The sequence below is a fragment of the Anomalospiza imberbis genome, chromosome 3 (assembly GCF_031753505.1).
Source record: "Anomalospiza imberbis isolate Cuckoo-Finch-1a 21T00152 chromosome 3, ASM3175350v1, whole genome shotgun sequence".
Classification (NCBI taxonomy): domain Eukaryota; kingdom Metazoa; phylum Chordata; class Aves; order Passeriformes; family Viduidae; genus Anomalospiza; species Anomalospiza imberbis.
Genome location: NC_089683.1, coordinates 11,603,627 through 11,614,192, shown reverse-complemented (window position 1 = coordinate 11,614,192; position 10,566 = coordinate 11,603,627). Strand labels below are relative to the sequence as shown.

The following is a 10,566-nucleotide window of genomic DNA, read 5'->3' as shown; positions in this document are numbered from 1 at the left end:
AATACATGCACCAAAATGTCCAAGTAAGAATGGAAGATCATTTGTGATCTACAGCAACATTATTATTTGCAATTAAATCAATCTAGACTTAAACTGAATTTGGGTGAATACAGGGGAAATTTGCTCTAGATTATGTATTTTACAGGAAAAAGTTTGTGGCCTAATGAGATACTAGTCACATCTGCCTGTGTTTCATATATTCTATGGATTCCACAATAAATGTCATTGAATGTTCATTAGTTTCAGTCAAAAAAATGGCATTATGTCCTGATAATGTTTCACATTTGTTTTACACCAAAACAGAGATAGAGAGCAGAAATAATGAAATACTTAGCAGAAGAGAAAGTTCAAAAGAATTGAACTTCAGTCTGAAGAGAAAAAAGAATTCAGAAGAAATTAAATCTAGAATAATCTAGGGGTTTTTCTTCATCTTGCTTAGATATTGGGCCAAAATCTCTTGAGTTTTTGGATATTATTTGAAGATTATAAACTAAATGTCTTTAGGATTGGACTTGCTGATAGTAAAGGTCTTTTCCAATCTAAATGATTCTATGATTCTGTGATCTCACATCTCTCCATCGCAGGCCAAATTCCCTTGCCAGACTTCTCCAGCTGCAATGGGCTCTGATGTCTTGATGAGTAACAGTCTGTCCTGCATTCTGGAAGTTGTTGCATGGCATGAGACTCCTCTCCATGAAGAGAAACTGAAGATATTCAGCAACTGAACCACAGCTCCCACAGAGTACCATGGTAGGTGATGACAGAATGCCAGTACCAATAATTTCAGAATTCTATGAACACTTAGTTGTTTTGCAGTGTCCTAGTTCTGGCCAGGACAGAGCTAATTTTTGCAGTAGCCAGGAGGGAGCATGGCATGGATTTGAAGGTTATTTTACCATCTCACATCATTGGTGGGTGCAGGGAAAGGGAGTCTCTTCCTGGGAGAAGGGGTTCCTTCTGGTAGAGCACACGTAGTGGGGGAAGCTGTGGGGTAACACTGGTTCTGAGGCAGAGGGAGCAGCTGGGCTGGCATGGCTGCAGTTGAGTCAGACAGCAGGGAAAGGGGGAAGCTCCAGAACACTTGAAGTGAATTGACCACACCATCAACACTACAAAAGAAGTTTCTGACAAAGGGGAGAAGATAATCCAGAGTCTCCCGAAGGCTGGTATTGCCATAAAGCAAAGTAAGGTCAAGGGACCTCCCCAGGAGATTCAGTTTTTAGGAGTAAAATGGCAAGATGGATGTCGCCAGATTCCAAAGGACGTGGTCAATGAAATAGCAGCTGTGTCCTCACCAACCAGAACACAGGAAATACAAGCTTTCCTAGGCACTGAGGGTCTTTGGAGGATGCATATTCCACAGTCAGACTGTAAGCCCGCTCCATCATGTGGAATGGGAGAAAAATTTTAAGTGGGGTCCTGAACAACAACAAACTTTCGAACAAATTAAACGGGAGGTTGTTCATACAGTAGCCCTGCTGGGGTTTCAGCCCAGCCAGCAAACAAGCCTCTTGCAGCTACTTGCTCACTCCCCCATCAGTGAGACTGGGGAATCAGAAGGGTAAAAGCTGGAAAACTTGTGGATTGAGATAAAACCAGTTTGATAGGGAAAGCAAAAGCCACATCCACAAACAAAGCAAAACAAGGAATTAATTCACTGCTTCCCTTGGTGGGCAAGTGTTCGGCCATCTCCAGGGGAGCAAGGCCCCATCAAGGTAACAATGACTTGGGAAGACAAACTCCATCACTTCAAACATCCCTCCCTTTCTATACTGAACAGGATGCCGTATGGTCTGGAATATCCCTTTGGTCATTTTGGGTCACCTGTCCCGGCTGTGTCTCCTCCCACCCTCCCATGTACCCCTCACCCCCTTGACAGCGTGGCAGTACAATAAGAAGGAAAAGTCTTGGGTCTGTGTAAACCCTGTTCAGCAATAACAAAAATATCTTTATATTACCAGCCCTGTGTTCAGCATGAATCCAAAACACAGCCCCATACCAGACACTGCGAAGAAAATTTACTCCAGCCCAAACCAGCACATTCACCCCTAATTCTGTACCATTTGTATCATGGCCAGGTCCCACACTGTTCAATAAAACTTCATTACACACCCCCATCTCATCCTTTGAGTGTCACAGTGTCCTTCAGGCATCCACCTGCTCTGGTGGGGGACTTTCCATGGAATAGAGATCTGGTGGATCTCTACTCCATCATGGACTCATTCACATCACATTCCCTTCAGATCAAGTTCCCACTGGAGTTCCAGCCTGCCCAGTACAGCAGCGCTGAAAGAGCAGCAATGCTCTGGCCAGGGAGGGCTCCTGCTGGGGAGTGCTGGCTTGACGTTTTTATGGTACCATTGCCATGCCCTCAACAACATACAAATATGCTGTCCTTGATTTTATACACATCAGAGACAAGACTACTACAATAAAACAAAATCATGTTACAGTTAGTGATATGATTTAATTTTACATAAGGTGAAATCCCCATTCAATACCATGGTTAAATTAAAGAGCAGCACTCTGACATCAGTGTCAGAGTCAGGATGAAGCTTTCAAAACTATCCATCAGCCTGATAATATTGCATGTTAATCCAGATGATGTCCCAGATTTTAGAGCTTCTGTGTGTAGCAACTGAACCCTGTGTTTGCAAAGCAGTTTGCTTTAAACTCCTTTGCCGTCTCTTTATAGCTCAGCACTGGGAAGCAGCACTGGTGTTTACTTTCTTTCAATGTGCTTTGAATATCTTCATCCCCTTAAGGTGATAAGTGTTTTTTGGTTTTTTTTTAATCTCATGCAGTCAATGAGCAGTGGCTGGTGTTCAAGTAAGTATTAATAAAATAACAGATTCTGCTGCAAGTACTTTAACTCAGACACCTGGAAAAATCCAAATGTTATAGGGAAAATATTTCTCTTACACTTGTAGGATATGAAAGCTCCTGTTTTGATACTGTGTTAGAACCTTCATAATTCATTCAGATAAATATTTTACTGAGTTCTGTGCTATTTATTGCATTTGTACAGGAGGGTGCTACAGTGCCATTAAACCTAAGCTCACTGTGGGATTCATCCATCTTTCCATTAAGGAGTCAGGTTGCTCCATAGCTGATTTATTGTTGGCCTGCCTGTTTTGACTTTGGTAAGACCAGTCTCATCAGATGTATTGCTTGCATCTATGTTTATCTAGTGCTTTCACACTCAAACTGGGCATATAAATAGATATTTGTTGCTGAAGGAAGCAGTTCTTAAAGTACTTGGTTTTAACCAGGACAAGAAATTGGATATAGCATTAAAAGCACTTTTGATCATGTTGACAAATCACAACTTCCTTTGTGCAAATGCTAAAAGGTGCTACTTTAAATTGGAGGTTTTCCACATTTGCTTGCAGTGGTATCCTTAAAAATCTCAGAAGTTTATGAGTCCATAAATCCCTCTACTTAGTACCCCAATATTGTAGGTAATCCACTAGACAATAATTTTCACCAGGTTCAAAAAACCCACTCAAAAAAACATTGAAGTTTTTTCCTCCCCCAAACTCTCTAATGAAAGAATATTCCAGACCTTTATTTCATTGGCATTTGGAAATGTTGTAATTTTTATCTAGACTGGGTTCTGGAGCAATTTATAATGATTTGTTGTTGTACCAATACAGCTTGTGAGTCCAATTTACTCTTATTCACCTCCTGATTTTTGCCTCATTTTCAAAAGGAGAACTCATACTGCTACTCTTCATTTTGTGGACTGGAGCATCCTAATTTTTCACATCCTGTTTTATACTTGATTCTCCATTCATCTGAACATCCTAGTAGCATGTTTCTCGGTAATAGAGTTGACTAGAACACAGATGAGGTTTTAACAGAGCAGTACATAATGACAGGAAAGTTTATCTCTGCTGAAGATACCTTGGCATTTTTAAGGTCATGTTCTGTTCATGGCTCATGGCCATGGGGTGACCAGTTACCTTAATGACACCTTTCTCTACTCTTTCAAGTCTAAGCTGAGAGCAGATGGGTTTCCTTGAAAGGCCTTTCCACTCATTGCATTTGAACAGCTGCATGTAAAATAGTTCCCACCTTCAAGCAGAACAAAACTGAAACAAACATTTTATATGCTGTGCTAAACATAAAGATATATAAAATGTAGCTTGTTTACACAAAAAGGGACAGAGAGGCTCCACAAAAAAAATCACATACACTATGAAAAGTAAGCCAATCATAAGTACTTTTGACCACCAGGCCTGTGTCTTACTTAGTCATTCTTTGCTGAGAATTTGACCTGACATAAGTTTAAAGCTGGGGTTTCAGAGATGTTCGTGTCCTGGGTTCAAGGAGATTTCTGGGCAGACTGTAAAGCATAATGCAACAGATTATATTGCTGTTTGATGGAAAATTAGATAGCAGACAAAGAAGACTTTGGCAAAGCAGAGTAAGACACCTCATTTAATCCACTTTCTCCACTCAACATCTACATTTTACCCTGTTTGTAGACACAGTGATGAGGACGGTTATCAATTCTTTTGAGGGCAGAACAAGCATTCCTTCTTGAATGCCAGTGTTTCTTCTTTTGTCATCAAGAACATGTTATTGTCTCATCTGCAATGAGCTGTGCAGTCATTTTGTTGATGCTGCCTTTTTTGGAGAGTGCTTCTTGTGCAATGCTTCATCACAAAAAAAAAAAAAAAAGTAATGTAAATATCCTTTGTCTTAATCAGAAATAGATTTCCCTGTTCTTTAGTCACATAGAACATTATTTCCTCTACATTACTTTTAATTCTTTGGTTTTGAGTTCCTAGCCCAAGCCATTAGGCTTAAGCTTGTCCTGTACTCAATCACATGAAGATGAGCATCCCCTCAAAAAAACAATTCTTATCAGGTGTATGTTTAAGATACATAGAATACATCAAACCATTTGTCACTGATAAAATAAGGTCCTGATTATCTTAGGTTGAAGACCTAGCCTTTGAAGGGATACAAATAGGAGAACTTCTTATCATTTTACTAAAATGCAGTGTCTCTAGAACTGAAAAACTTCTGTATAAAACCTCTTTGGAACTTCTATACTAGCAGTGTCAATGGTCTGCATCCATAGATTCTTCAGAATATAAACTTTCCAAAATGGGGACAAAATTCTTACCTTTTAGTGCTCTATTTTTTTTTCCAGAACACAATAAGTGAACAAAGGATGGAAATTAAAATGTAGTAGTCCCTTCATGTTCTTCAAAGATTTTTTTTGGCTAGCCCAGCCCCACAAGAATGCCATGATTTCTTTCATTATTCATGAGAAGAGCAAGGGAGAATGCCTCCAGATGTAAATATCCTTACTATGCCAGTATAGCAATATTGATTCCTGGCCCATTTTTCTCTGAAGTACTGAAGAAAATCTTTGCAATCCTATTTTTCACCCACACAGGTGGTGACAGAAAGTCGGAGAAATGGACATGTCAAGGACTTCGGAGCTGAGCATAAATGCAAAATAATGAAAAATTCCCAAAGGAATGAAAAGAAACTAGAACTAGAAGAAAAATGATTATAGATATGAAGAGAAATAAAAGAAAAGAATTAAGGAAAATTGAAACACTGCTGTAGCTTTATATTACTCTACTAATTTTAGCATTATCTTCCCTCCAAACCCTGATCTTCAGTTTCTTCTATAGCCCTGTCTTATTCAATCTTCACTATTTCGTCCTTTGTACTTGACTGTATCCCAACTATCCAAATGAAACTATGTGCCTGGACTGAGGTTCCTAAGGGGCCACCTTAGTAATATGGAATAGTAATGGAGTTGAAAATGGAGAAGAAAGACAGCAAAGGAGAAAAGAAAAATTAAGAGAAAAAAGGTTGACAAAAGAAGGCCCCACCTTCTGCTGCAGCTTCCTAAGCACACACACCCACTTCTTCCCCTGACATAAACTTGTAATAGAAATTAAAAGATTACATACAAGCCATTTTCACCTTTCTTTATAGACATCCTTTTCCCATTGTAAGACCTTGTCGTCTTTTACCTTAGGAACTATGTTTTCCATTATTTTTTTTAAAGGCACAGCTCTGTAAACCCCAGTGTATTTGTTATAAACAAGAATTCAGTTGTGACAGGCAAGCCGGTTACACATCCAAAGTGTAATTACTGTCTTGGTAGCCTGTGTAATGACAGCTGCTGCATTCAACATTTCCACAGGAGTTGTCATTTACATGTTGTGCTCACAAGACTCTACTTTAGACACATCCTGCTACAGGTCACTTTGTAATTTGAGATTGCTTTGAGTTAGAAAATGTACCAGGAATTTCCTACATACTTTGCTGAGTAGTGATGCAGTAATTTACTGTTCATCTTTTGTTAAACAAGTTTCTCTGTTAATATGTTTTTATAATTAATGGAAAAAAATTCAGAAATGCAATATGTGTAATGCACATGTACATTTGACTTATCTTTCTAAGAACTATGTCAATAGCCTGGTAACCAGGGAGCTGACACTGATAAATTTCTTACCTTCTGCTTAATTGAAGATCTGTTGTGGTTCACATATTCCTAGCAACACTTGCAGATGCTTTTAAATTCAAATGCATTGTTCTTCTCTGATTATTCATACTTTACTAAGAATTTCAGCATTAAAAAGTGGTAAAAAAAACCTCTAGAGCTCTATGTTCTGTTTCTGGCTCTGCAGCAGATGCAGTTTTTCCTCAAGTTACTGGGTCATGCTGCCTCACAAACCTTTTAAAACTTTTTGACTTTCTTCTGGTAATACTTTTTTATTATTAGAAATATTCTATTTAATGAATTGAAGGCACTAGGTTGCATTATATGAAGTTATTTTCTCAGGATGATTAAGGACAGACCCTGCCATTCACATATAAAGTTTATTTTCTTGAACTGAATAAAATTAATTGAAAATTCCCACTGACTTTCTTAAACCAAAACAGCATAAGACAGTCCCCAGGTCTGGAATACAAAAGCAAATACAAGAGGGTTCAGTTTACCTCTGTTTATCTGTGGTCAGTTTACCTGTGACAATGCAAAAACATAATACTGCAAGAGTAGTTTCTCTGATTTGTATGAGAGGCAGGACTGAGCTTTTGGAGGTAGTGCAAACCCCATGTAAAACTCAATTGAATGAGATAGTTTTCATCCAGACAGGGTGCAAATCAAACCCAGAGTCCTGCACTGAGGAATATGTAAGTCAATGGGAGTGTGAAAAGCTGTGATTTGTATCTGTTTTTGTGCAGCAAGTGGAAACCCCTGTGCTGGCTGCTGTGGTGCCGTGGATGGTCACCAGCAGGCACTGCAGGGGCTGCAAGTGGTGTTGCAGTCCCTGTCCCATGTGTCCCTTAGAGGTTGGAAAGGGTGGGATTGCAGCAGGCAGGGTAGAGCAGATTCAGCTTTCACTGACAGGAGGGTTGCCATTCTAATCAACGTTTTTTTCCTTTTCCCCCAAGAAAGTACCTAAGGCAGAGTTACTCAAATTTGTCCCACAGCTGTGCAGCTTAAATTATGAGTATTTCTTCAGGAAGAACATTGAGTCCATTTGTCTTTAATAGAGTCCCCCTGGTGTAACTGCTGACATATTTTGGTTGGATGAAGGCAATTCAGGGAAGAAAACAAATGGGGGGGGGGGAGGGGGGAATAATGGGCAGTCCCTAGGGATGGAAATGTTACACAAACACAAAAAACATGCACAACAGTGCTCAGGCAGGGCACTGCTGTTTCCAGTTTATATTAGCCAGTGGCAGCTTGACTTTGGATAGGCCCACTGCGTGCTTTAAAGAGCCATAAAAAGGATGCAAGCTATTTTATGGGGGGTCACAGTCCCTTCTGATGTAGCCATATGTTCACTCCTCACTCCATTCACTCCACTGGTGAAAATCTTATTAAGAGAAATTTAAAACAACAGTTTTGTCTTGAGTTAACTTATGACCAGTAACTTTGAAGGAGTTAATATTTTTAAATACTAATCTGAACATTTCATAATTATTTGTTCCTGAATAATATTTCTGGTGGACCCTTGGCTAGAGCACAAGATACTACAAGCCAGTCTTATATATGCCACTTTCCTTAACAGTCTTTGTCTCACAATCCTTTTAAGCTGGTGAGCAACAGTTAATACCATTTTGCAATATTATAAACCACTGCAGGGCAATGAAGATGATGGTGTTATAGCTTAGATTTCCTTTCAACTCTTTTTCTCACTGCCAGGAACTAGGCTCATGCCCACCATAAACAGCTGCCAATAAGTTTTTCTGCATCAGGATGATAGAAATCTCTCCAGATGACTGAGTCAAGCAAATTCCAGGGCATATTTTAAAATTAAGTTGCTAAAACCTGCCAAAACCCCCAAGTCAGCTCTCCATGTAAAAGCATGATCACAGTTCAGAGGAGTTGCTGTATTTTAGAGGAAGCACGTGAAAAACTGCTTTGAGAAGGAAGATGTTTCTTCAGACATCTCAGTGCTCAGACACTGCTTATGTGAAAAGAAACCATGATGCATCAAATACAAAAATAAATGCAATCCTATGTTTTGTGGTATTTCTTGATGCAGATAAAACAGAGAAGATGCCTGGGTCTGCAGAACACTGGGAGGAAAGAACTGGCTTTTCTAAATGTGCTGCCCTCAGGGGACTGGGTCTGTTGTTTAGAAAAGAGCAGTGCAGGATGATGCTGATGTAAGGAGCTCTAAGTTATGATAATGCAGATTGCAGCTTGACAGGCTTGATGAGCAGCCAAGACAGCATGTTTCTGCCCTCCCTGCCAGGCAGCGCAACACCATGGGACACATCCAGTGCCCACAACAGGCACTGAGGACAGAGTCACCAGTGTCACCAGCAGAGCTGACCCAGGCAATAAAATTACCTTTTCCCCCTCTGTCCCTAAAGATATCACTGTGTATTAGAAATGTGTGTGTCCTTGCTGCCCAGCTGCAGCTCACCTCCTGGACAATTTTCAGTATCTCACATTCTTGTCTGTGATGACTTGAGGTTGTGTAACCATCTGATGGGCTGCAGTGCTGCAGTATCATTTCCAAAAGTCAGTAACAATATTTCTGCAGGATCTTTCAAATTTTATGCTGAAATCTCCAAATGACCCACTAAGATGACCTCATTTGTCTTCAGGAAGTATTCTATTCACATTCTTGTATTTGAACAGTTCTGAGGAACTCACTTTGCACTCAGGGCATGGCTTTCTCACAAACTTTCTGTAACTAAATGTCATTCTGTACTCCTAGTTAATTATGGTTTTTGAAAAAGATGTGTAGCATAAATGCATATTGCTGTGCACAACATTGAAGGGTTGATGTAATATCTGGACAAGACATATTCTGCAGTGATTAAAGCTTTTGTGATTAATGAAAGATAAATGTGATAAAAAAATTATTAATGCTATTATACACCATAACATGTAATAAAATGAATCCTCTCTGCAGAGCGATAGTGTCTTAAGGGAATAACAGTAAACACAGAGAGAAATGTATTCTCTTAGGATCCCCCCTCTCCTTGGTCTTCACAACTGAGGACTCTTATAAGACTAAAATATAATTACCACAAGAACACATCAGCATAGTATTTGTGTTGCCTCTAAAAAACCAGGTTGTTGAATTATTCTCCTTAAAATATGTAATGAATTCTAAAACCATCCACCACAACAAAATCTCCCCCAAAAACAGAGGAGAATTTTATGCAATATTTTTGCTAGATTTTTTCAAGCTAAATTTGATTAGGAAAATAATTGGCAGAAATAGTTATGAAACAGATTTCCCCCCCCCCCCCCTTAATTCTGCAGTTGATGATGATGATGATGATGATGAAGATGATGTTTTGGAATACTTTTTCTTAGTGAAAAGTTTTGAAAAGTTTGGCAAAAGTGCAGAAAGTGCTTTACACTGTGTCAAAATTTGTAAGGAAGGAATAAACCTCCCCGTTCATTTTCGGCAATTTTCAAAACAACACCACTGAAACAGACAAAATGTATAATCGTGGAACGCTGTTGGAACAGTGCTGTCGAGTTACACTGGGAGCTGGCCTGGCTTCCCGTTGCCCTCTGACTTTTAACTCGGGCAGAACTGAGCCCTGACACAAGCAGACAACTACTCTGGGGCATAACACGGAAAACAAATTACTTCCCTCTGCAGCGTGCGGAGGACAGTCCGCATCTCAGGCTGCACCGCCAGCTGATCAAGCCGCGTATGCGCCACTTCAGCGCACCGGCGCTGGGAATCGATGGCAGATCAATCCCTTGGCGCTGACAGCACAGCGCGCAGTGCCGGCCCCGCCGCCGCACAAAAGCGGGACGGGGCGAGCCCCGCAGCCCAGAGCGCGGCACGGGCGGCAGGGCCGGCACTCGCTCCGCGGCGCCGCCGCAGCCCCGGGCGGGACGCGGCCGGCCCAGCCCGCTCCGCCTCGGCAGCATCGCCCCTCCGGACGGGCTGCCCCGCTGCCGCGCCTTGCCCGAGCCGCGGGAGAGCGGCGACTACCTGGGCGTGCCGGGTAGGTGGCTACGCGAGGCAGCGGCGCTGCCGGGTCCGCACGCGTGCCGCGGGCACGGGAGCCGGGGGGGTGCGGGACTCCCCAGGGGAA

The 10,566-nt window shown here is 41.1% G+C and overlaps 1 long non-coding RNA gene across 1 annotated transcript; it reads left to right on the top strand.

Moving 5' to 3' along the window:
• Positions 1-424: 424 nt before the first annotated feature.
• LOC137471999 (uncharacterized) lies at positions 425-8,839 on the top strand. Its single transcript, XR_010997955.1, has 3 exons — positions 425-750; positions 3,029-3,131; positions 8,535-8,839. It is a non-coding gene; the product is annotated as an uncharacterized lncRNA (long non-coding RNA).
• The last annotated feature ends 1,727 nt before the right edge of the window (positions 8,840-10,566 follow it).